Raw genomic sequence first — 26,087 nt, 5'->3', positions numbered from 1 at the left:
CGTGCTTTTCAACACTCGTAATCGCTTCGAAAGCTCACTGACGCATTTGTTGCAAATACGTCGTCACCCCTCCTCCGCACTTGATGCTACCGTAAAGTACGTACCACCTGACACTTTGAGTGGCCCAAAATGCTACTTTAATTTCACTTCCTCATCTCCAACCCAAAAGTACGAAATAGCCCAACGTGCGAAAATGGGGCAGCCACCGACGGCGAGGACGAATGAGCGGTGAGCTTTACGTTTCGCTTGGCGAAAACAAGAAAACAGTACACGATCCGGAAACGGTCAACTTTTTTTGAAGACACGTGGTCAAATTGCTGTGGAAGGGCAGCACGCGAAAACCGGCAGCGAAAGCGAGAAGATGCTTGCACCGGAAGCTATAACGCAGCGCGCACGTTATTTCGTTACATTGCGTTATGCTAACCCCCGCAAAACTTTCTACCGCAATAAAAACTAAAAGCTAATGCTTCACGCTTAAATGTTCCATCGTTAGTCGTGCAACAACTGGCACGGAAGTCGCGAAGATTGTCATAACGATTTGTTCGCCGGGAGACTTTCTATGTCATCGCTATACGCATGAATTCAAAAACTGTCCGTTAAGAAAGGCTTGTGGAGCGTTAACGAGGACTCGTTCCGTAAAATGATACCGAGTTATTTTCAAAGCCATTTCAAAGCGTTCGATCGCGAATGACTGAAATTATTTCGAGAGTGCGAGCAGTTTCGACAGGAGTAGAACTGCTCGGGTTACGGTTTCTTTGAAGTGGGTTCCTCAAGCATGCAGTTATTCTCTTCAGTGGAAGTGGGGGGGGCTTTGGGTGTTTCACGTTCTAGTAAAGATCGAGATATATGGGAGAAAACGGACTCAGTGATCCGCTACGTTGGTAATAGCTCTGATTGCATCTTTCTGGAAAGTGTACCCCGTTAGTTCAAATAGACATTTCTCTCTTCCTTAATAGCGCCGCCCGCGCGAATTCAAGAAATGGGAAGCCATGCACCTGAAACCATGATGGGACGTGAAATTTCCTCATAGTACGGTTGAGTGATCGAATTTTTTCACGCACATCTTAAAAACGAACTTCACCGCATAGCATGCTCCTACCCAACTATCATCCTGATTGACAACGTTCTCTCCCTTCATTTGCTGAAAACGGGGGGCGTAAGCCATATTTTGTTGCATTATGCAGTTCATAATTTCAAAAAAAAGAAAAAGAGAATGGCGAAAGCCCCCGTTTTCAGCAAGTCAGGTGAATGAACGATGTCACTCGGGATGATGGTTGGCTATAGGAGCGTGCTATGTGGTGAAGCTCTGTGTTTAGAGATAGTCGTGACGACGCCCACTTGAGTGCGGCCAACAACGGCAAGCTACCTCGACCCCCCCCCCCCCCCCTCTGTGTTTAGAGTGCACCCTAAAAAGAGAACTGCGTGCTAGTCGGTGAAGCTTGTCACAAAACACAATTGCCAGAGAAAAAGCCGTACGCCTCGCCTCCCCCCCCCCCCTCTCTCTCGACTCTCTCTTCGAATCAGAAGCGATAACCATATCGTTCGTGGCAATGCACTCTTAGAAATGAGGGGCGAAAACCTGACTATAGAAAAAAAAAAAGACTTCGCTGTGGTTATAGTTTGGCTGGTGCACAGCGTACTATGCGGTGAAGTTCCATTTGAAGAGTGTAGGGGAGCTAAAATGTCCATGTATATTCCTACAGTCGCTAAATAGGTGCGTGTATTACGTGTTTTACACGCACCTAGCGATTCTGCACTCTAAAAACTGAACTTCACCGATTAGCACGCTCATGAGCCAACCATTGCCACGAATGATAGGGTTTCTTATTCGAAACAGAGAGTGGGGCGCACGCCTTTCTGTGGCAATTTGGATATATGATAATCGCCACAAAAGGGCGTACGCCCCCTCTCCCTTCGGATAAGAAACGATAGCCCTATCATTCGTGGCAATGGTTGGCGCACAGCGTGCTATGCGGTAAAGTTCTGTTTGAGAATGTAGCAAATTTCAAGGACGATTAATATAATTAATGCGGCGGAAATGCGTTTAGCATTGCATTAGATTATCGGAGAACGTTCAACACACGTTCGACCTCTTCCAGTTGCGAAGTGCAACTGACGACGGCCGCGCACCGACTGCGCCGACCCACCACCCACCCTCTACCAATATCTAGTACTATCCACCTCTATCCACCCCTAACTATCATAAACTGTTACTAACTATCACTAGCTATTACTAACTGTCACTAATCACTATTCACTATCACTAATCGCCAATTACCACTAATCGCTACCACTAATTATAACTAGTAACTAGTCACTAATCACTGTCATCACTACTCATCATTCATCGTCAATCACCAATTAATACTAATCACTAATTATCCACTATCACCACTACATTACTACTATCTACAAACCAGAGGTGGGGAGTAATGCATTACAAAGTAATGCATTACCGGTAATGCATTACTTTTGAGTAATGAGTAATGGTAATGAATTACATTTTGCCAGCAAGTAATGAGTAATGGTAATGCATTACATTTCGACTGAGTAATGCAGGGTGGCATTACTCATTACTTTTGTCGAATGTTCATTGCGCCACGTGAAGATTGGGAACACATCCAGGTTTCAGGGCAACAAAGAGAAGGGCCCAGTTCAACAGTCGGCGGTGTGTTTCACAAGTGTCCACGATGGTATCACCGATTTTCTCCTGTGCGCATTTGGAGTAGAGGATAATCAACGAAAAAGAAACATAGCCTCTATTAGGGTAACAAGTGACAATTGCACTAGTGATTTGCTGTTTTGGTATGGTGCCGTGTTAGTTTCTCTTGTGCTGTCAGAGGTCGTTTTTCTGCAAGGACAGAATTTTAGAGCTGGGCATAGCGAAAAGGCAACATGGAGCTGGCGGGTGAAGACTTGTCCAATTCGTAGGTCGAATTTAGTGCGTATATCGAGCCAGTTAGTTGGGATGGGAGACATTTTAAAGTTCGGTGCAAGCTATAAGGATCGCAGCCCAGAATCGCTAGATGGGTTCCCGAAAATGAAGAGACTATTCGTGAAAATACAACACAGAAATTCTGTCATTCCCTCCGGTGAACGAGTGTTCAGTACCGCAAAAGATGTCCTGTCGCCGAAGCGGGCAAGGCTAGCGGATGGCAACTTTGAGTGTTAACTCCTACTATGCTGCAATAAATCTTATCAATCAGCCTCGCTTCTGTCGGGATTTAGTAGCACCGATTTGGGGGATAGTCGGGTAGCTATTGCCTATAACAAAAAATGCAAGGAGGTAAACTTATGCATAGCATCTTTGAGGCTTATGCCCTAAAATGTAAATGTAATGCCAGAGTAATGCCATTACTTCGTTGAAGTAATGGCATTACTAATGCATTACTAACATCGAAAAAGTAATGACTAGTGTAATGCATTAGTTTTTTATACAAGTAATGAGTAATGGTAATGCATTACAAAATAAAAGTAATTTCCCCACCTCTGCTACAAACTATGTACTACTGTACCTACACTGTTAAGACAGAACTTCACCACATAGCACGCTCCTAACCAACCACCATACCAAATGATATCATTCTGTGTCATGATTTGTTCAAAACAGGGGGGAGGCGCCTATCTGGGACAAGATAATCTGTCCCAGATAGGCGCCTCCTCTCATTTTCAACAAATCAATGCACAGAATGATATCATTCGGAATGATGGTTGGTTAGGAGCGTGCTATGTGGTGAAGTTCTGTCTTAACAGTGTAGGTACTCCCCTTTCTCCCACCTTCTCTTCCTTTTTTTTGGCTATAGTCGTGACGATGCCCACTTGAGTGCGGCCAACAACGGCAAGCTACCTCGACACCCCCCCCCCCCCCCCCCCCTCTGTTTTAACAGTGTACTATCTAAATCTACTATCTACTTCTCTTCTCATATCCAACACCCTATCTCTCAACAGCAGGCTTCACTCATCCATCCGACAGACAGGTGGTCACGATTTTCCAACTTGGAGGTTCTAATGCTAACGCATTAAAACAGAAACAGTTCTTGTTGCTGCAACGTTTGCGGATGAACTGAACGAACATATTGCAACGCGACTTCGTTGCATCAGAGCAAGATGTCTTGGAGGGTAAATCCCCATTTTTTTTTTCTTTTTCTATCACATCACATCACATCTTGGAGGGTCTACGGTACACGTATCCATCAATATTTGTGTCCAGGACGTAGGGGCCTCCGTCACGAGAGTGCTAGCCTTAGCTGTACATAACTCCCTAACTACCTAGCTTTATGGTAATGCAGATGTACATATAGGAAATTATAACCGTGTAAACTTTTCCTCTGCGCGTATATTGCGTGTAAGCAGAACGTAAATTTCGCTGCAAAATTAATAGTACGCGACTGCGCATTACGCCACAAAGCATTGTTGTGTATGAAATGCGTGCTGAACGTACATAGAATCCTTCGTTAGTAGTTTGTCATTTCTATCCGCGCGTCTAATGTGCGTGTAATGGCCTATAGTGTGGAGTAATGTGTGCGTATAGATGCGTAAGAAAACTCTAATTCGTACAAGTCGAAGAATCGTATGACGATAACAGTATACTTGACTGTATACTGTTATCGTCATACGATTCTCTCTCTTTTACAACGAAACTCAGGGGACAGCTAAAAAAATTTGCAGTAAAGGTATTTTCGTTAAAAAGGATGTACATTATTGGACCTATAGGGCTCCAGCGGGACCGCAAAAAAATTTGCTGTCGTGGTATTTTCGTTAAAAAGGTGTTCGCTGTAAAGGAGTTTGACTGCACTCTTATAAATGAACTTCACCTCATAGCACGCTCCTAGCCAACCCTTATCTCGAATGATATCGTTATCTGCCCTGATTTGTTGAAAACGGGGGGCGTACGCCATTTCTGTGACACTTATGCTGTTCATAATTGTCACAGAAAAGGCGTACGCCCCGTGTTTTCAACAAATCAGGGCAGATAACGATATCATTCGAGATAATGGTTGGCTAAGAGCGTGCTATGCGGTGAAATTCATTTTTAAGAGTGTGTACTAGAATGGAAGCACAATGAACGTTAGCAATAGCGATATACGGGAACGGTTCCTCGTACAATGTGCCAGAGTGACTGAGAACGAAATAGCACGCAGATCACACGGAACACACGGAATAACTCGCAAACAAATCCAACGTGTGCCAAAGGTAGCAATTGCTGGCTTTACCTTTCTTCAGCGAAAGCTATAATATCGTTAGCGCAATATGAAGCATAGGAAACACTGATAGGTGCGACCCAGGCCAACTCGAGACGTACTATTCTCAGATTGAGGTGAAGCCGGTTGTCACAATGATTGCAAAGTTCGAAGAACGTCAGATAGATGGTTACAGTTCATCTGTACGTCCTCGAGAATTCCCCAGCGTGTATAGACAATATGAATATCAATGTCTGATATATTTGTGCCCTATCTACACAATAAAAAAAAAAAAGAGAGTGATTTTAGTTGTTTAGGGGAGTAGATGTTGCCACACTCTTAAAAATGGTGGTGGTGGTGATACTGCTGAAAGAGGTCGTCCTTGTCGGCCTGACAAAGGTGTGAACGTCACAACTACACTCTTAAAAATGAACTTCACAGCATAGCACGCTCCTAGCTTTAGATTTCCCGTCCGCCTTTTTGAATTTCCCGCCACTCGTTAGCTTGTAACGACCGTAACGCGATGAAGCGATTAAGCCCCCTGATTGGTTGAAAACGGGAGGCGTACGCCTTTTCTGTGACAATTATGAACAGCATAAGTGTCACAAAAACGACGTACACCCACCGTTTTCCACAAATCAGGGCAGATAGCGATATAATTAAAGGTGATGGTTGGCTAGGAGCGTGCTATGCGGTGAAGTTCATTTTTAAGAGTATAACGCTCTCGGGGAATGTTCGTCATAGGCCGACTTCTAAGGGGAACTGTGCCGACATATGTCTGGCAGTGTCTGATGAAAACTCAGGAAAAACCCCATACAGCACAGCCGGCACCGGGATTCGAACCCGGGTACCTTCCAGTCTCGACGTGCCTATAGCATAGTGTCACAACATACACTCTTAAAAATGAACTTCACCGTATAGCACGCTCCTAGCCAACCATAATCTCGAATGATATCGTTATCTGCCCTGGGGGCTTAATCGCTTCATCGTCGTTACGGTCGTTACAAGCTAACGAGTGGCGGGCAATTCAAAAAGGCGTGGGAAATTTAAAAAGGTGGGCACGTGATAATACACGTGCACGGCGCTCTTCGCGCGATACGTGAAGGCCGTGGTACACGTCACGTGCAATGTGTCACGTGCCCACCTTTTTGAATTTCCCGCCACTCGTTAGCTTGTAACGACCGTAACGACGATGAAGCGATTAAGCCCCCAGATTTGTTGAAAACGGGAGGCGTACGCCTTTTCTGTGACAATTATGAACAGCATAAGTGTCACAAAAAAGGCGTACGCCTCCCGTTTTCAACAAATCAGAGCAGATAACGATATCATTCGACATGATGGTTGGCTAGGAGTGTGCTATGCGGTGAAGTTCATTTTTAAGAGTGTAGCACGCTCCTGGCCAACCATCATCCCAACCGACACCGTTCTTTCCACTGATTTGCTGAAAACAGGGGGCATATACGATATGATTTAATTGCCACAAAGATGGCGTACGGGCGAGTGGTGCTTAATTGTAAATTTCCGTTTGAATATCACCCTCAATCAATTTTCCTTTAACCTACAGTGTCAATCAGACTGGTTTACATCATCAGTCATGTCGGAGCGAGGTACAAAACCCGTGCCGACCACTTAACTCCCACCCACTGCTTACCAAAGAATATTCATACTTGTCCCCCTCCACCGAAAGAAAAATCCCACTTCCGCAACTAGGACCAGTCGCCCTTCGCCATCCTCAAATAAACGGTGACCGTCCCACACCTATAAGGCCGGCACGTCCAGCTTTGCCGCAGAAACAAAACAAGAGCAACGCACAACCAGAAGAAAACTTTCTCAATGTCCGCACAACCGACGCCCACCGCTCTCCCTTTCTCGTTTTTACTCTCCAGCGCGACGTCACTGCGAACGTCACGGCGCCCGGTCACATGGTCACTCTCGCTCCACGTGATTGAGAGAACACGATGCGAATCGCTCTCGTTCAGTCGCTTCGCTAACGTATTCGCGAGCGGAGCGATTTCGCCAACGGCGTCCGCGTTCGCTTGTGTTGTGCTGTGTGTCCGTGCGTTTCATGTGGCGTGACTGTGGATTGAGTGCTGTGTGCTGCTGTTCGTCGTCCGTGTCCTGAGGATTCTACTTGGATTAAAAGGAGAAAAACCGCTGGTTTTGTGTGTGTGTCCGCCGGGGAAAGTTTTTCTGCGGCAGTGGCTCAGGTACGTCGTGATGCGTGCGAAGGCTTTCTGCCCAAGTTGCTGCATGATCTTTTTTGAAGTGTTGTGTTTGTTTGACGTTGATGATAGAATTTATATATTGCGTTGGCTTAAATATGGCTCTGTTATAGAATAGAACTCGTGTTTTCATTTTATCGTCTCTCTGAGAGGCTGGGCCTGCGCTGATGGCCACACTTCTATGCACAAAAAAATTATATAAATAAGTGAAAGAATATACGCCTCATCTTAGGCAATGCTTCTCAAATAGGCAACAGATACTTGCTCAACAAGATTACAGAAATACATAGTAAACTGTCCGAAATAAAAATTTTAAAAAAAGAAGAAGAAAGGATCTTTCGCTCGAATAATGTAACATGTACAAAACCTTTGATCCTGTCTCAATGTACGAATCCTCCATTGAACATTTTTTGTTGTATTACAAAAGTTTCCTAGAAGCTAACTTCAGAAAATCACACTCACTGTCCCCGAAATTCTTGCTTCCATCATTTCTCCCCGTTGGGTACATCTCCCACCAGAAACTCTAAATAAACGACAATAGTGGCGCGTTATGCTCAGCCCCGCGTTTTTAACGGTCTAAACGGGATTCGTTATAAGCGGTCGAACCCCTGAGATGAACGTGGGAATAAGCGCAACGTAACCTAATTGTTTCCCTTCGAGTGCACGAAGGGCGAGCGCGGAGCAAAGGACCCAGCGATCGTACGAGCGTAGCGGATCGCGCAACACGAAACGGGTTAACGCGTCGCGCGAAAATACATACACGGTAAGGCGCCTAATATATGTATCGGGGACCGTTTCTATTTCGTTCGAGGTGCTTTCATCAGTCGTCGGCGTGTTTACGGAGGTGGGCTTCCGCAACGCGCTTGAGTGATTATCGTATAATTTTGAAGTTTGATGACGTCGCAAACCAACGAGGATATCTGTGTAAATGCTTTATGGTGTGCTGAGGAGACAGCTTAGCGTAACTTTGAGCCGATGACGAAGATGTAGCAGTTTGTAACGTTCACTCGTGCACGCGCCGTTTTGAGCGTTGTTTTATGCAACGGCAGATTATCGTGTGGGATAAGCACGTCATGGAGCGCTACAGAACCTTGCTTCAGTGCATGTAAAATGTATGGTAAGCAAGAACAAAGATGTGTGTTCGCAACGAGTGCATAGTGGGACAAGATATATCCACGCTCTTAAGAATGATGGTGGTGGTGGCGATGGGATTGCTTGCCGTAGTCGGATTCGAACCCGAACTGAGGGGGGGTGTCGAAGAATCTTGCCTAAGTAACTTCACCACATAGGACGCTCCTTAGCCAACCATCATCCCGAGTGACATCGTTCCTTTCCCTGATTTGCTGAAAACAGGGTGGGCGTACACCATTTTCGTGGCATTATACAGTTCGTAATTGCCACAAAAATGGCGTACGCCCCCCCAGTCTCCATCAAATCCAAGAAGACAGCGTTGTCATTGGGGATGATGGTTGGCTAGGACCGTGCTTTGTGGTGAAGCTCTGTTTTTAGGGTGCAGCATTCATTAATAAGGAGCTTGTTAATTGGTCATTCGGTTCTCGTACCAACTTAGAAAGAATGGAAAGCTATGTATATCCTCTTTCGTGATACCTATCAAGCCAGCCGATGCACTTCCACCATAAGTTAGGCTCAACTACGTACTGTACCTTTTTCAGGTATGAGAGCGAGGTATATGTAAAGTTAAAATGCGCAGACAGGTTGCAAGTCGAGAATGCGGATGATTTCTTAAACTGACACTTCGAAAGCCTTAAGTAGTCTGAATTAAGACCTATGAACAGGATTCAGGATGAGAAAATAGCTGACCTGAAGTCCACTGCGCACCACCATTCTCAGTAACTTTCCCCCGATTCGACATCCATACTAAGATAGAAAACTCTTTTAACCCTTCTTGTCCTGTCGCTTTTCTGCTGCGCCTAGAGCTCAGGCTACCTTAGTTTGATTGATTTGGTCAACCAACTTGCCTGCCTGTACGCCATCTTATCCTTCACCAGTACGACAGGCGCTGGAGCACACATCAGGGTAATGACACCCGTCAGTGATTCAAAGAAAAATCCCTCGCCACCCCCACCTCTCCATTGTGTAAACACGACGCGAGCACCATAACGTCTGCGACGCAGACAGCCTTCCGGGCTCGCTCATTCAGACGTCCTTGGTTGTTTCGAATTGTTCCAAGCGCGGAAGGACGCGAGCTCCGGGCCGCAGCGGGGTCCACGGAAGGGAACGTGGAATTCGAAGGTCAATGAAAGCTGTTAAACCCTTTTAGTAGCTCCCGTGGGATGGCTTCTGAAAGAAGAAAAGAAAACAGAGCTAATGTGTGCAGCTGTGGGGGAGTATTCTACTCGTAATGGGGCTGCTGGCGAACGTGGCTGTAGGCTATGGCTGTCGACCTCTCTTGTGGTAAAGGCACGGATACACACAACCTCTTTCGAACAAACGCGTACTTTCTACCGCTTTTTTTTTCTATGTCGAGCTAGCCAATACTGAAGAGCAGATTTTGCTTTATGGACAGAGCTCCTTCTTCGTTCTTGTTACTGCCGCCTACTACGGAATGGGATTTTTGAAGACGGCAACATCTTCGAGTTTTTTTGTTTTTTTTTCAATCAATCAATCAATCGTGTTTGAGGGAAGGCATACGGGGAGACGAACACGTGCGGAGCAAACAAGAAGAAGACGCACTGAGGACCAACAATAAGATATACCTAATGGAAACAAAGACGAGGTACTTTGTTTGTGTTTCCATTAAATATGGTATCGCTGGTTTTGAGCCCCACTTGTCCGGTTCGTAGGTGTTCGCCTCCCCGGTTATCGTTCCTCAGACTCGATTGCATGTTGCCCTCTTCGGGTTCACATCAGCCTGCGTTTCTCCTCCTCATATGTTCAAGAATGGGGAAATTTAGATTTAAAGGCAGACTACCTCCCATGAGTACAACCTCGCATTTGTTACCGTAAATAATCCCTCCTGTCGTTTTATTTTTGTTTTCTTTTTTAAATACCGGTTCGTTGGGTGCTTGAAATTGTTTTATATCGCTCCATACCGGTTGTACACGAATTAGCGCGTTATAAAATTCGTGAATACTGCCGAGTCTACAAGGAAAAATCCTCGCTGAAACTCAGAAGTAAGAAAAACGGGCTGCACACCGCAACGCCGCTGCAGACGTAATGGGGCAACCTGAAAGTTTTGTGAACCAGTTCAAGTTGTAATTTGCTTCCTTCAAGCCAGAATTGCAGCTGTTAACGCGGGTCAAAAATCGTGTTACTTTCTTTGTATTCCCGTAGCTTAGTCAGTACGAAATGCCAGCCAGAGGGAGGCACGTGCTCCGGACACCTCTTTGACAATTTCCCTGCCATTTGCGATCTCCCGCGGTTAGGGGTGATGTTTATCACGTGCACCGAGGGACACTTGCGTGCTGAGTGAGCAGTTTGCTGCCTACAATGAGCCTAAGCTGTGGTGATCGTTATCGCTTTGTGTGTCTAACCTAAGCGATTTAAGCTGTCACGCGAGGTGCGACATTAGTTACATTTTCCAGGAAAACGACGCGTGACAAATCAAACCGTGTTCCACTAACCTGTGCACGCCCCCCAGATTATGCGGAAGCCGTACGGCACTCACTGGTCGTGCGGGTGGATTTGCTCCATTCCTTACGGTACGGTCAGAACTCCTTATGGTTTAGATACCAGCGTGAAGCAGTGACTTTCGACAGACAATTAATATGCAGTTTACATCGGTATATCAAGTTCGTTCGAACTTGGTGTACGGATGATAATGGCATCAGTGCGACCATTTGCGCGACGACATGCCCGATATCATGCCGGTTTCGTGTGCTTGGCGCACAAAAATTCAACGGACTCCCACTCCCAGAAATACAAGAATAGACCTTTTTTACACGTATTTTTACAAAACCAAGCGCCACCTGTGGCACGCATGGGCTCATGGGAACTTAGAGCGCCTCAGAGCATTACGAGATGGCCAGAGGCCGAGGGAGAAGAACAACAACAAGAACTTTCCCGGTGTGCGCAGCAGCAGCGTCAGTCGGGGTGAACTATAACCGAAGCAGACGACGGAGAAGTGTCACTCAAAGTTCCCATGCTGCTTTGCGCCACGCGCTTGGTGGCATTAGAGTCACTAAATAAGCTTATTTAGTGACTCTAGGTGGCGTCTTTGTAAAATCGTCTATTGCTGACTTCGCGAGCATAAACGCAAAAGACCCTGTATACTGCAGAAGAGACAAGAAGGATGTTACAAAAAAAAAATATTTGTCTTGGGGGAAAGGGTCCTTCTAACCAGGCATACAATACATATATCCGTTTCGCCTGTTGTTCCGCATCCGAACCCTCATTGTCTCCGCACCCAAGAACATGCGCGCGTCACCGCAAATAACACAATCCATCCACGTCAAACCGAACTACTCGTCACTCAGTTTGTGCGTTATATTTCCGCACCTATTCACGAATCTGCTTCCTGAAACTCACTACACTTTAAAACCCTGTACCCGCACCTTGAAGGCTTCGCTGGTCAAGAATATACCCTGACGCATTCAACCCATGCCAATCAAAAAGGCGCGCTCCTTCTGACCCGTACAGCGTGAACCAAACATCATCCCACCCCCCTCTCTATCTCTGGCTACGGCCATTCCGCAACTTACCCTATATATATATACACACACATACAAGTTCCAGATCACGCAGTAGGTTTCTCTAAAGTGGAACGCAAGCCAGAAACGTTCCATCTTTCCTGCTACCGCCGCTGTTCCATAATCGCAGGTATAGGTCCACGGGGAGGCAGACGAACTATGTGTTATACTTTCTGACGTCCGTTTTTGGGATCATGCCTTTGCAATTGTTTCTCGCTGGGATGCTACTAATAGACGTTGCGGCTCGTAACCGGACAGGCCACATGACGAACAGCTGCCACTGCTCGCTGTACAGCGTTCTGTGTTATCGCAGTTGGTTGGTTGGTGGCCTTTCGATGCCCGAGCGAGCTGCCTGCCGGTATGACGTGATATGTTCCTCGGGGAGTTGGTTAGCTTCGGTAGACTTCACAGGCATACTTTTGCGCAGGCTCTTTTATTTTTTTATTTTTTCATTTCATCCGGAATCGAGCTCGTGCTATAGAGCTAATTCACTGACGTCATCCCTCCAGAGTGCACAAGCTTCGAAAAAGCGAAATCGTCGCCATGACGTATAGGTCCCTCAAAGTTTGGTTCCGGTTTTCTTTCGCTGACATAATGCTATATTTAGAGGTTTGTCAACGTTAAAAACATGGAAATTACTTGAATATGGCTCAAATAATATTCACACGGTACAATAAATTTGAAAGACCAAATGTACCGTGAATGCGATGTGCGTGAAGCTGGAAGTTAAAACCTGAGGGACCTACGTTATGGCGGCAAATCTGCTAGCGACAGTGGCGCTCACCTGCGGATGACGTCATGGGAATAAATGCTATAAAAAAGGAATCATTTCGGAGGCGCGTCCCTCGGGCGTTGGGGTACCCTGACGTTGATAGTGTATGCCGCAATTGTCGACACACACACGTAAATGGGATGATGATGTGGTGGGTCATTCTCCGCCGTTATGGCGGTACACGCAATTGTCGAATAATTGTAGGTACACTCAAAAAACAGAACTTCACAGCACAATGCACTCGGAATCAACAGTAAAAAAAAAGAAAAAAAGAAGAAAGAAAATTAGAAAAAGGCCCGCTATTTGTCATTTAGAATGACGTCGTTCTGCATATCGACTAGGCAGAAAATGAAAGGCATACGCCTTTTTGTGGCAATTCGGGTAGATTAATTAGCACTAAAGGACAATAATCGGAAGCGATAAAAGTATTATTCGGTGCAATTGTTCGCACGGAGCTTGTCATGCAGTTTTGTTCCCTAGATTACGCAAGCAAGCAAAGAAAAAAAAGAAAAAAAATGAACCAAACAACAACAATTTTGCGATTAATACAGCAGTAGAAAGGTTAAAAAGCGAGAAAACGCAACCTGCGGATAACATCCAGGGGAGATATTCACTTATTCCTTTTGTTGTATTATTGCCCTGATAGCTAGCTTATCTTTATGTATTTCCCCAATTAAAAAATTTCAATGTAGTAGTATTTATTATAAGCATGCATACAAAAGCAACCGGTGCACAAGGGGGGATATGTTTATTAAAAAAAAGAAGGGAAAGGTTAGCCTGCGCTACGGCGGCTTGCTATTCGCAGAAAAGAAAGAAGAAAAAAAGAAAGAAAAGAAAAAGAAAAACAAACAAACAAAAAGGGAAACAATCACGAAATTGATCACAGAAGGCTCCACCGATAATGTCTGACGTAACTATTTTCTTGGTCAGGATGTTGTTTATTACTCAGTTATAGATACTACAAGGTAGACATAACTATATTAAGACACTCACAATCGGATAAATCGGATTCTTGTTATGTTATTTCCGCTGACGGAAGCGTGCATTCCTGTAGAAAGCAACTTGGGCCGAATCTTTCTTTAGCCACGGAAACCCAAGATACTTGTTTCACGCTCATCGTTTGTCACGAAATAGAGCTTCGAGACGCCACCACCCTGTTGCTAAATTGTTGTTCCCGCATAAGTCGGTTATGGATCGCGCACTTATTCTTTTATTGGCGCATGTATAGCGCGGTGCGTGCTACTCCTTGAATGTAGGTCGTAAACGGATGAATGGGCAGAGTTTAAGATTTGCGGGCGAGAGTCAAATACATGTTCGTGATGCTATTTAAGGCATTTGAGAATTCAGGTTGCCTAGCTCATACAGCGTATAGAGCGCGTCGAGAACTGGAGTACTCTTTCCGAAGATATGCGGGCAAGTCTATCGGAACAATTGGTCGATTTCGAGCGGGTAGATGTCAAGGGTTTTTATACACGAGGCCACACTCGAACGGTGGTGTTCATTGAGATGTTCATGAAGGGTAGATTGATAAGTGGCGATGGCGATAGCTTCGAGGCAGTCGGAGAAGCCGCGAGACTATGCGCTGAGCTGCGTGCAGTATGATGTGGCTATCATTCGAGTAGCAGCGGAATGAACGAGACAGGTGTCCGTCGTGTGACACTGTCCTCACGCGTTCAGTGGACCGTGGACTGGACCCATTTGGTCCAACTTTGGTCCCGCTTTGGTCCAACAAGTGGAGACATGCATACGCATAGCCAACACGAAGCTCGTCGATTAACCGCGCCATCGCGTACCTACGTCCCCAATAGTCCAGGTTTCCAAGTTTGCATGTGCTACTGTGGTAGGAAAATTTAATAAGGCGTGGAACGCTCAGGACATAGTCAGCGCCTCGAGAACAATATTGACAATCTATGAGCTATGAGGGGCTACTACTCACATACGACACCACTGGATTTATACAGAATTTCACTTGCGTCTTTTGTGCCACACATAAACTATATAAAACAGAAGTGCCTGAAATCCTCCAACATACTCAAAGTTTTATCCCATCGATCGTGGGGAGCCGACACAGTCACACTGTTGCGGGTCTATGACTCGGTTGTGCGATCAGTAATTGAGTACGGGAGTGTCGTGTATGGCTCGGCGCGGCCTTCGGCATTGAAGGTGTTGGACCCCATCCACCATGAAGGCATCCGACTGGCCACCGGTGCCTTCCGGACGTCCCCTGTGAAGAGTTTGTATGTTGAGGGCAACGAATGGTCGCTCGAGAGACGGAGGCAATTTGAACATGTGAAGGCTGCGCTAAAGTACAGATGCCAGTGCGATGACCCAGTTGTACACTGTAGTGTGAACCCCGCTCTGGAGCGACTCTTCCTTGCAAAGCCCTCTGTTGTACCCTCGTTTCCGCTTCGCGTGCAGGCGGCGAGTTCCCGTCTGGGATTCAGTCCCTTTGGCGTTCCCCTGCAGCAAGCAGTCCTCGATGCTGCGCCTTGGCAGAGACATCTCATACAATCCAATTTAAAAATGACACAGTTTGACAAACAATCCACTGCACACACTGTCATTCTCCAGGAATTCCTGGAGATTCACCGTAACTTCGGGAACCACCATGCAATCTACACTGATGGGACCAAAGTAAGCAATGGTGTGGCGGCCGTTGCCCTTGAAGGTGATTCTGTTATGACGGCACGCCTGAACACGAACGCCACAGTTTTCACCGCAGAGCTTTACGCGATTCTCCTGGCTCTGCGGCACATTCAACAAAACGACCTTCAAAATTCAGTAATTTATTCCGATTCGCTAAGCTCTGTGCGTGCGCTGCTTTCATTCTATGACAGCAAGAATCACCTCGTCAAGCGAGTACGAGCGCTTGCGACCCAACTTTGTTCCCGAGGCTTTTCAATCTGTCTCTGCTGGGTCCCCAGCCACACTGGGATCCCGGGGAATGAACGAGCCGACCGTGAGGCTCGGCGAGCGTTGGCACAAGAGGAGTCAGCTCTAGGACTACCCTACCAAGACATCCTGCCAGTGTTAAAGAGAGCTATCTGCACACAGTGGCAGCAGGAGTGGGACATGGAAGAAAATAACAAGCTACACCTCACACAGCCACACGTTTCCCCCCCGCATCGGACTGAACACATCAACAGATCATCCGAAGTTCTTTACGCGAGATTGAGGATTGGACACACATGGCTTACGCATCACCACCTACTCAGAGGTCAGGATCCGCCAGCTTGTGCGCACTGCGGTGACAGCTTGACTGTCTTGCACGTACTGGCATCCTGCCCTCACTTCGAACACCAACGCCAACAGTATTTCACCGCATTCTACAGATACCATGTCCCACTCCACCCAGCCCTTCTACTGGGTGACACTCCTCTTGTGCCGTTTGATAACGTCATTAAATTTCTGACCACATGTGGGTTTCTTAGTCAGATGTAGATGATAAGCATTGCTCCGCTTTTATCCAATATCACTGAACTCATGTAAATATCTCATTGTCACACTTTTGTCACACATTGTCACACTAGCTTGCTTGTTGTCGTCATCCTCTTCTCTCTCTTATCCTCGTCAATCTCATCGCTCATACCTGTAGATAGATTTTAACTACCACACACTCTCTCTCACATCATCTTTCCCATAATCATCTCCGACACGCTCACCATGGTTTTGGCGCTCTATGGCCTTTGTTGCCTTTGTGCCATTAAACACATCAATCAATCAATCAATCAATCAACATTGTTCTCGACGTTGATTTACCTATGAGCCTCCTACGAATACTGTTATAGCCATCAATTAAAATGTAATATGAAGATCCGTACCCTTCATATATCAGGTCCAGTAAAGTGTGACGTCGTGATACATTCTGGCGATAAAAGAAAGCCGCGATAAAGAAGCAGTGTTGCACTCGTAGACGTGTGAAGGAATTCTTGGGGCGCGTCCGGGATCCTCTGTTTCACGGTGCCATAAAAACGTACTTTACGTGCTGCGGTGCGACCGTCATAAGAACCTGGGACGGCCGTTTGCTCGGTTTAATCTCTCACAGTCGATAATAAGCAGATGGCCTTGCACGAGTGAAATCCGCGCTCTTTCTGAGGCAGAGGGATTTTCCCGGGCAACCAAGGTGGCTATTGTGCCGGTTGCTATGACATGTTTCCTGTGACTGTGGACATTAAAAGTTCACAGATACATAAACGAACAGTGTTTCTCTATGATACCCTGTAACCGGGGTCGTATATACGTACGTGAAAAGACCGCGCAAGTTATGCGATGCGAAGGCGCCCTGGAAGGCGCCTGTCTCCGGGGTATCGCTTCCCCCGCAATCGGTTGATGGAAGCACTTCCATCGCGGCATCGAGAAGGCGCAATAATTCGAAAGAGCTATCTCGAGCCCCTGCATCCGCTATGGCACGGCTGCTTGACGTGCTTCGATATTGTCCGCACCGAAAGGCTACCTGAGGAACAGGACGTGCCTCCACGTAAATGTAGTAGTAACCCCAAGGCGTGCAAGAGCCAGAGCTCGGCCCGCTTGCACGAATGTTGAGGAGATTCTTCAGTGGTGTCCTCAGTAACTTTGGCATTGCCTTGCGCACGAGAAGCGCTGAGGACTGTAGCGTGTGCCCAAATCACTACCGAAGCTACTGAGGACATCATGGAGGACTATCCTCAAGGCTCGTACGAGCTGGCCACATCTAGAGTCACTAAATAAGCTACGCTTATTTAGGAAGGAAGGAAGGAAGGAAGCGTAGCTTATTTAGTGACTCTAGCCACATCTAGATACCAGCTCGAGGCATCCTTCCTCATCTTCTTTTATTGTCCTCACACCATCTTCTGGAAACTGACGTTAGCGATTTGGGTAAGAATACGCTACCGCAGTGATGTTACGCGCGAACGCTGTTGTGACATCCACGAGTGCAGACGGATTAATAACAGTACTTTTCCATCACAAGAGCGCCGGACAATCGCTTTTTTGCGATCACCTCTTTAAGACGAATGTTGTTCTGTCTTTCCACCAGGACTGTCAGAGCTATCACTTGAACAGCTTCCGACTGGAGTGGCGTCGAGTGTTACATTAGTGACTGTTTGTAGCGTTCTAACGTGAACAACTAACTTCAACTTCTAACTTCTGTGGCGATTAATATTATAGGGGTATAACAAATGTCTGGTCGAGTAGTTCAGGATGTTTGAGGTGAAACCTCAGCTCCACAGCAATAGGACGTTTGAGTATGAACGAGTCTATGAGCAGAAGTATAGTCCATTAACTGCAAAAGGACTTCCGTACATGAAATATGTTCATGTAACGTGTAAGGAATGGGCACGGAGGAATGCGGATATATCTTGAGCATCCGGAGTACGCAATACCCCTCGCCCATGCACGGTTGGTGGCATCTAGTCCCTAAAGGGTTGCCACAGACAACAAATTGAGCCAACACCCCGAGTCACGCGGGCCACGTGATGCCGGAAGCCCATGCTTCCGCCATCACATGGCCTTTCGTACTTCTGTATGGGCGGTGTCACTGCACTTGGACGTTCTCAAGAGCGCAGAAGCTGCTGCATCTCATTTTGCGAAGACTCAAAATTTCATGTTACCTTCAGAGACCCACATGCGTTGCGCTGTCACTTTACGCGACGTGACTCTACGCGGAGTGCCTCTAAAGCGATATTCGGCTTACTTTGCAACATTTCCTTCCCTGCTTCGTTGCGCGTCATTTGGAATGGAAGACACAATAACTGGCTGGATCGTGTGTGTTCCTGTCATTGAAGGATATAGCTGTCATCGAACATGACCGTAATTTATAACCTCCTGGCAGAGAACATTTGAAGGAACAAAACGGTTCGGGTGTGGCTTAATAACTTGTTTATATTACGCGAAGTTACAGTAACGGTCGAGTAACGTGCCGTATGAACGCAGGTATTTATATGCAGTCCTGTAGCATACCGGAGCTATTTGCATTCATACAGCGCGACTGCCAAGCACTTTCTCTATCTGGGAAGAAAAAACATCATGCAGATGTGAAATGTAATGCGGTTCACAGAGCACCGTACGTGAAAGTGGAGGACCATGACCTCATATGCTCGGTGTGCGTCCGTGTCAGGACAAGTGCGTTGCCTTTGTGACCGTTTTGTGGGTTCACAGGCGTCACAGCGACTGCGAATATGAGCAATATGAACTTCTCTTAATAGACACATTTGCACGGTAAATGCTGTGTCGTTGCATCAGTCATTTTGAACGTTTTTGATCGGCTTAGATCAGATTAGGAAGTGACCCAGAGGGTCAGTACATCGCAGATGAGCGCTAAGAAACCAAGTATCCATAAACTACCACATATATCATCCAACTCTGTGCGTTCGTGGTTTCAGAACGTCATACCATGCTGTATGCTCTAAAAATAATTATGTAAGGGCCACATCACAACAACACAGAGCCACAATATATTAAAAAGAGTTAAAAACCAGTGCTGTGTTGTCTGTCCGTGCTTTTTTTTCTCCGCTGCAGTGGGGTTTTAGCGCTTTTAAGAAACAGAGCCATGCCCAGATTTGGATGACGTTACCAATAATAACCTTTCATGTTTTTCGAGTTTAATTTTTCTCTGTCCTTTAAAATGCCTTGCCATGATTCGCCCAAGCTTCACTGAAGTGTACAATTTTCTCCTTATCGGCCAGCTCTTGCGGCTGATGGCCGTTATGGTTATGTTTATTAAGCTAGAAAGTTGTTGTAGAAGAAAAAAAAAATCATCGTGGCCAAGCGGTTCGAATAACCGCCTTTCACGCAAAGGCTGGGAAGTGATGCGGGTTTGGATCCTTGTCATCCTACGATTTCTTCAGACGCTTTAAAGTTACACATGCGTTTCTTGACATGTGCATGCGTTCGCACATGGATTCACACATGCGTTTCTTGAGACGTCGCCGTAGCCGCGAAGCAGTGGCCGCGAGGTGTTTTCAGCCGCTTTTCGAGACTGCGATGGTCACTGTGAAGTCGGCCCAGGACGCACGACACCGGCGCTGTCAGCGAGGAAGCCACGCTTCTTTCTCCTCTGCATATTTTACACCACTGGTCGTTGAAATTGATCCAACCCATCCCGTTCAGCTCCCCCTATGCGGTTCGAACATGATTTATCTTCGTTTATCCTAACTTAATAAAATTTAGCTTTTGCTCGTAACTTCCGTGGCGCCATTCGCCCGTCAACTTGCACAGCTTTGCGATACAGGAGACCCTAGCATGCAGTCCTCGAAACAAGCCCAACGAACTCCTTGATCGTCTGCGTAACCCAGAATGTCAAGGGGACGACGCGGGGCTTTTGTTCCTTTCGACTTTCGCTCTAGTGCGACACACACACACAGTGTGGGTCGCATCACAACGACGGTGAAACGGTGCCGGCTTCTTTCTCACGCTGATCGCTCCCCGTTTGCAAGTTCACAGTAGGGCGCTATTGGAATGCATTGCTATGCACGAGGACTTTCGTATTGTCGTGACAAATTGCGCAAGCGCGCGCTTCTTCGCTGTGTCACCGCAGATGCTGTTAGAAAAAAAGTTTTGCGCCATGAGGACACCATGGGCGTTCGAATGCTTAATGGGAAGCTGAGACGCCAGCGCGCTTCTTAAGAAATGAACATGATTTTAAAGCAACGAATCGAAACGTGAATTCAGATCTTTTAGGCTGTATTGCGTCACACATAAGGGTAGCCGCATTTCGTATGCGGATAACTTAATGAACGCATTAACGTGTTACAGAGTCAACAAAGTGACGAGGATAGAACTGCCGAAGGAAATGTACTGGGATTCGAAGAATATCACTGCCGCGGCACATTTACCACCGGAAAACAACATAGTTTTAAACGTGGTATATGTATGATTTCTTGCGTTAGAGAATTATTTACGTTGCTAAATGGGACTAGGAAAACGTCACAACGTTCTTTTTTTTGGAGCCCAAAACGCAGTTCTTAGCATCGCAAGGATGGCTTTATCGACCAGGTAAAGAAGTCAACAGGGAAGAATTTAAACTGGCAGCCTCCGGTTGCAGGCGGTCTCACGTTGCTCCTGAACACCTCACTGGGCGTCGGGTAAAGATGACGAGGTCATATGCAGGCTAACTCGGCAAGTGCTCATACCATCACTATACCGCCGTGGCCACCACCTTAGAAGTTCTGCACGTATTTTCTACCCAACAGGATGAACAGGATCACCAGCATGCACACCTGGAACGAAAGCGAATGCGCACAAAAGGAAAGCGTTATGCACCTCACACTCGTGCACTGCTCACCCAGCACGTACAGACATGATCGCACTGAAGAGCAATCTCTCCTCCAAGAAACAAAACGTAAAAGACGAAAGAATCGTTCTGCACAACAGTCCAGCAAGTACGCTGGCGTGCATGAAATCGACCGATTTGTCACTAGCTTCGTTAGTGGCGCTGTCGTATTTCCTAGCAAAGGGAGTAGGGCAGGATTTGACTCGCGGCGTCATCTAGTTCGTCGTAAGTAGAGCGACAGTCTCGTAGTTTCTTCGATACAACTCGCCACTAATGACGCAATTAAGCTGCAAGTTCACCTGTCCGAGTTGCAGGTGCGCCTAGTGTCAGCCGTCATTCGTCGTTTGTCAACTGCTCCCATTAACGTCGAGGAATGTCTTATTGCTGTAGTATTTTCTTTCTCGCGGGTTGTCTAGGTCGGTGCTGACGTATATGATAAAAACGTTGTTAATAAACGAAGTCGTACAATGCGACCCTGCACTTTGTTAAGTATTTTGCTCGCACGTTCGCCCAGCTATCTATTTCCTTATTGTTAGCGCCCTCTCCTCCACTATTATAACTTCATTATTTTCCTAATTATTTCCTCATCTATTAGATCACATTCGCTGCGCTTGGCCTCTGAAGACAGCTGCGGTGCATTACCAGGAAGCATGCAGTAACATTGTACACCTATGGTTCCCCAGTTCCCTGACATTGCAACCATATCAGAAATGATAACATGATCAGATGAAATCACATCGCTTCTCTGTACCAAAACACACCTTAGTGTTCCAGTTTTTTCTTTGTTTCCTATTGACACCTCCACTTTTTTTGTGGCTATGGCTGTACTTGTGGAATACATGAAGATGTCGCGCAAAACTCAGTAACGTGCAAAGGCCCTTACATATACGTACTAGTCAGAGATACAAGCCGATTCTTGGCACGCCTGAACCTATACAGCAAACCCTATTTGTAACAATAATAATAACCTAAGCACTTTGGACCGCCATCGTACTCGCGTCACGTGTCGTTTTCACGTGTCTCAATTCAACCCAACCGCAAATCTACCGGCAGTCATTACCTCTCACACAATCACTTCTGACAACAGGCACCCCCCTCTTACAAACAAATACGTCTCCCACGAACGTTTTTTCCTCGTTTACACGCCGTGTGACATCTCGGCCTCTCCCCCGTATTTTCGTTTTTCTCTTTTGTCTCTGAGCGTCTGCTGCCAAAATTTGTTACAAAGACATGACGAGCCCGTGAGGCGAGAAACGGGTCAAAACAGAGACACGCATCTTGCACCCGCGAAAGTGGAATGGCTGCTATGTCAACGTCCCAGATAGGTTGCTCCTGCGAAGCCGCTTCCTCGAACGACTGCTGCCGTAGACGGCCTACTTGCCAGAATGAGAAGGCGCCTGCCGCGCTCGTTTACCGTATGCCTTTGCAGAAGGCCACCTGTGCTTACAACGTTCCTGTGCACTATAAAGACCGTAATGATTGCTCGCACATCCATCACATTACACAGAAATAGGCGGCGCCAATGGTGTGCGAAAATTTTGGTGCGAACCGGAGCGTTAAGATGCCCTCAGGTGGTTGGAGACGTGTTCGGCTGTTGGCAATATTGCTCCGGATCGCGTACAAAGGAATTTTGCTTAGTCAGGAAAGCAGATAAATGTTGGACCACTTTTTTCTTCGCGGCCGGGGGTGTCCAGGCAACACCTCCTAGACAGTAGAAGGCCTGCGTGAGCTTTTCTCTTGTTCGCTCTTTCATTGACGTCATAGCATGCATAGACCTCATGCAAGCCTTCGTGTGTGACGCTGTGTCACGTGGAACCCAGGCCCGATGCTATCTAGGAGGTGTTGGTCCAGGACTCTGTCAATGCCACCTAGTTAACAGAAGGTCTGCCGCACTCTTTCACCTGACGTCACGCACCTGGCCCCACTGTCGCTGTTGGCGATAGATAGATGTGATGTCACCGAAAGAGTGAAGAAGAGAAAAGCTCCCCCATTGAAAATGTATGGCAGCCGGTCCAGGTGCGTGACGTTATCGAAAGAGTGCCTAGGCCTTCTCTTATCAGGTGGCACTGACTCTGTCCATACACTCTTATAACAATGCTTCACCGCATAGCAAGCTGAAGGCCAACCATTGTGCAGAGTAATACCTCGATCACTCTTGATCTGTGGAAAGCGCGGGGCGTACGTCTTTTTGTGACAATTAACATTTCTGCATAAGTGTCACAAAAAGGCGTACACTTCCCGTTTTCAACGAATCAGGGGACAGAACGATGTCATTCGGGATGATGGTTAGCTAGGAGCGTGCTATGTGGTCAAGTTCATTTTGAAGTGTCGGCACAGTTTCCTTAGAAGTCGGCCTAGGACGCTCATTCCCCCAGGGCGTCAGTCGTGACGTTGCCCAACCTCTGTGAGGCTGACAACCGGGCGAGCCCTTTCATTCACCACCACCACCATGATTTTTAAGAGTGTTGGATAGCCGCAGACACCTTTCTATCTGCGCAGTGGCACGCTTCCTCCGCTAAGTCGCCCGGAATGTACTCCCTTCGAACCGCACACCAGACCCTGCAACAACGGACTGGTATTCCGGGCTACTTCCCAGCTACTTGGTGCATTGCATCGTAGCCTACTATCCGTCGTTCAAGAAGCATTTGCAATGTGCCCCCCCCCCCCCCATTTCACCCGCACATACTCGTATGATGGCAGCGCAATGATAGTATGGCGATAACATTGTGCGTGCGCTGCACTCGGTTCCACATAGTCCTTCCTGGTCGAACCTCCCGCGGGATCGATCACGTCTTTGATCACATCAATGCACATCTTTCTTCCCGTGTTGATGACCTCTATTAGCTACTATGCAGATTCCTTTACCTCCTGGCTTGCTTGTGGCGATCAGGCGCCGCGCAGACGTGCGTCATGTGTATCAGTGTGCTAGCAAACCTTTGAAGCACCGTACTGACGCCAGCATACTGTGATATACCTGATATAGATCTCTTACTCATTCACTTTCTGGTGAAAAGCTGCACGGCAAACTGACACGAAGGATACTGTGATAAGGAACGATAATAGAAAAAAAAAAAAAAATGCTAAAAGCGGCCACCGCGATACCATTCTTTCCCCAAAGAAAACGAAGGTGTGTACGACGTTTGAATTTCTAATGGGGCTCTTTCCTGCAACTAAGGTACGCTGACACCAGGGTTGCCAGATTTGGCTACTTTGTGCCAAATTGGCTACTTTCTGAATGTCGCGGCGCCGAAATCTGGGCAGTGGCGACTTGGTCATTTTCTGGCTACTTTTATGGACACCTCTTTGCATTAAATTTGAGAACCCCTGTGCACCTAGATCGTGGTAGTTTTCATCGTGCACCATATAATGCAGCAGTGCGCACAGTGCGTTCATTCTTATTTCTCTTGACGATCGGGATAGGGTGCTGCCTCAGCGGCGAAACATCCCACTAGATCATCATTACTTATTTGTTGTTGCTGTTGTTGACGCCTTCTCTCAGTCGGTACGATGTCCCTTCGGACTGTTCTGACTGGCGTATTGGCACTCGTTAAGTAATCTTTAATTCAATACAACACGCCTACACACCACTGGCTATAGAATTTGCTACATACAAGGGAAATTGGCAACTTTTTGCTGCTTTCTCAAGGAGCGTTGGCGGCTTTTCAGGAATTTTTGATCTGGGAACCATGGCTGACACTTCGGTTTATGTGGTGTACTGATGAGGTGTAGCCGTTCGAGAACGGGCAGCACCGAGTTTCTATAGGGCGAATGCTTCGGTATCAGGGCTTTCAATTCAACATTAGTCATAGCGAACCGAGATGTCTAAAAAATGTAATGTAAATGAAACTTAAGAAAAAAAAGTGTGGTAGTGGTCGTTCCACTGCGGATGTTATATTTCTCTACCGCTAAGGGTGATCGTCCCACTACGAGAAACATGCCATCACCTGCAACAGTTGTGTCAAGACCACCCTCGCCAGCCCGTGCGGAATTGCGGATTTCCATGCACGGTGTATAGAGCAGCTCCGCAGGAAACAAGCACATCCGCAAAGGCGTCTGCTCTCCTCGGTACAATGTCATCTTCTGAAACCGACCTGGCAGTACAGCACGAACTAGACGTAGCTCATCCGCGTGTTCTAGGCAGCGAACGAACACAGCGCAGCGAGCCAGCCGGGCCTACCAGTTTGGCGCTGGCTGTTTTAAAGCAGGACCCTGATGAGGGCACCATGTGGTGGCTTCCAATCTTCCCAATGGTCTCGGAGTGACAGATCAAGGCATGACTCCTTCACCGGGTGGTTCTCTTTACATCGTTGTATTCCTTCGAGGGCTCCGAGGATAGGGAGGTGGTGGTGAGTGGCACTGTCGTTGTTGACCGCACAGCTGCCAGAAAGCATTGCCGCCAATCGTCGCCTAGCGACAGTGAAAGTGCTCTGCTCAGCAAAAGGCCTGCCGTTCGAGGAAGAAGGCCAGGACTGTTTCAGATGCCGACAACGTATAGAGTGGCTACATAGCTATGGGCGTGATAGTGGTTGCTACAATGACGGTCTGTATCCTATTGTAGTGGCGTAACTATGTAATTCAGTAAGAAGCGGGGAAAGATGGTTTCCGTCGCTGCGATGGCCAGGTTATCCTTCGTTACGCCAACAACAGTGCAACAGAGACCATTGCTGGTGTCCCCCCGTGACTGAGTTATCCCTCAGCGAATGTACATAGCATATTTCATCATCATGTACATATCCACATATTTTGTGTAAATAGTGCTTAGGACCATTTCGCCGTCGTGTAATCAAGTCGTATATTTAGTGCCAAAATACCATTACGTTTAATAAGTTTCCTCAAACAACAAAAATGGAGTCCCGAGAGATGTACACCTTTGTCCCTCCTGATTTGTGGGAAGCGCAGGACGTACTCCTTTTTGTGACAAGCAACATCACCGCATTAAGTGATAAAAAGTATACGCCTCTCGCTTTCAATAAAGCAGGGGAGAGTAAGATGTCATTCAAGGTAATGGTTGGTGAG

At 46.8% G+C, this 26,087-nt stretch overlaps 1 protein-coding gene and 1 long non-coding RNA gene across 6 annotated transcripts in view; one reads left to right on the top strand and one right to left on the bottom strand.

Annotated features, from left to right (window-relative positions):
* LOC135394226 (uncharacterized) overlaps window positions 1–26,087 on the bottom strand; it is a 225,320-nt gene that overhangs the window by 55,684 nt on the left and 143,549 nt on the right. Inside the window, exon 3 of one of the 2 annotated variants that reach the window (XR_010422794.1) lies at window positions 20,987–21,018. The exons of the other annotated variant lie outside the window; for it this stretch is intronic. This is a non-coding gene — a long non-coding RNA (uncharacterized LOC135394226). Of the gene's footprint in view, window positions 1–20,986; window positions 21,019–26,087 lie in introns of those variants that run through there. 2 annotated transcript variants of the gene reach the window in all.
* The window catches only part of LOC135394224 (uncharacterized), a 247,129-nt gene that overhangs the window by 138,606 nt on the left and 82,436 nt on the right, over window positions 1–26,087 (top strand). For 2 of the 4 annotated variants that reach the window (XM_064624843.1, XM_064624840.1), the window contains exon 1: window positions 7,158–7,387. The exons of 1 other annotated variant lie outside the window; for it this stretch is intronic. The gene's annotated coding sequence lies outside the window, so the exon portion shown is untranslated. Of the gene's footprint in view, window positions 1–7,157; window positions 7,388–8,461; window positions 8,520–26,087 lie in introns of those variants that run through there. One more of the 4 variants, XM_064624841.1, reaches the window with a different exon arrangement.

The sequence above is a fragment of the Ornithodoros turicata genome, chromosome 5 (genome assembly GCF_037126465.1).
Source record: "Ornithodoros turicata isolate Travis chromosome 5, ASM3712646v1, whole genome shotgun sequence".
Taxonomy (NCBI): domain Eukaryota; kingdom Metazoa; phylum Arthropoda; class Arachnida; order Ixodida; family Argasidae; genus Ornithodoros; species Ornithodoros turicata.
Note: the sequence above shows the minus strand (reverse complement) of the source record. Positions and strands in the feature narration are given on the sequence as shown.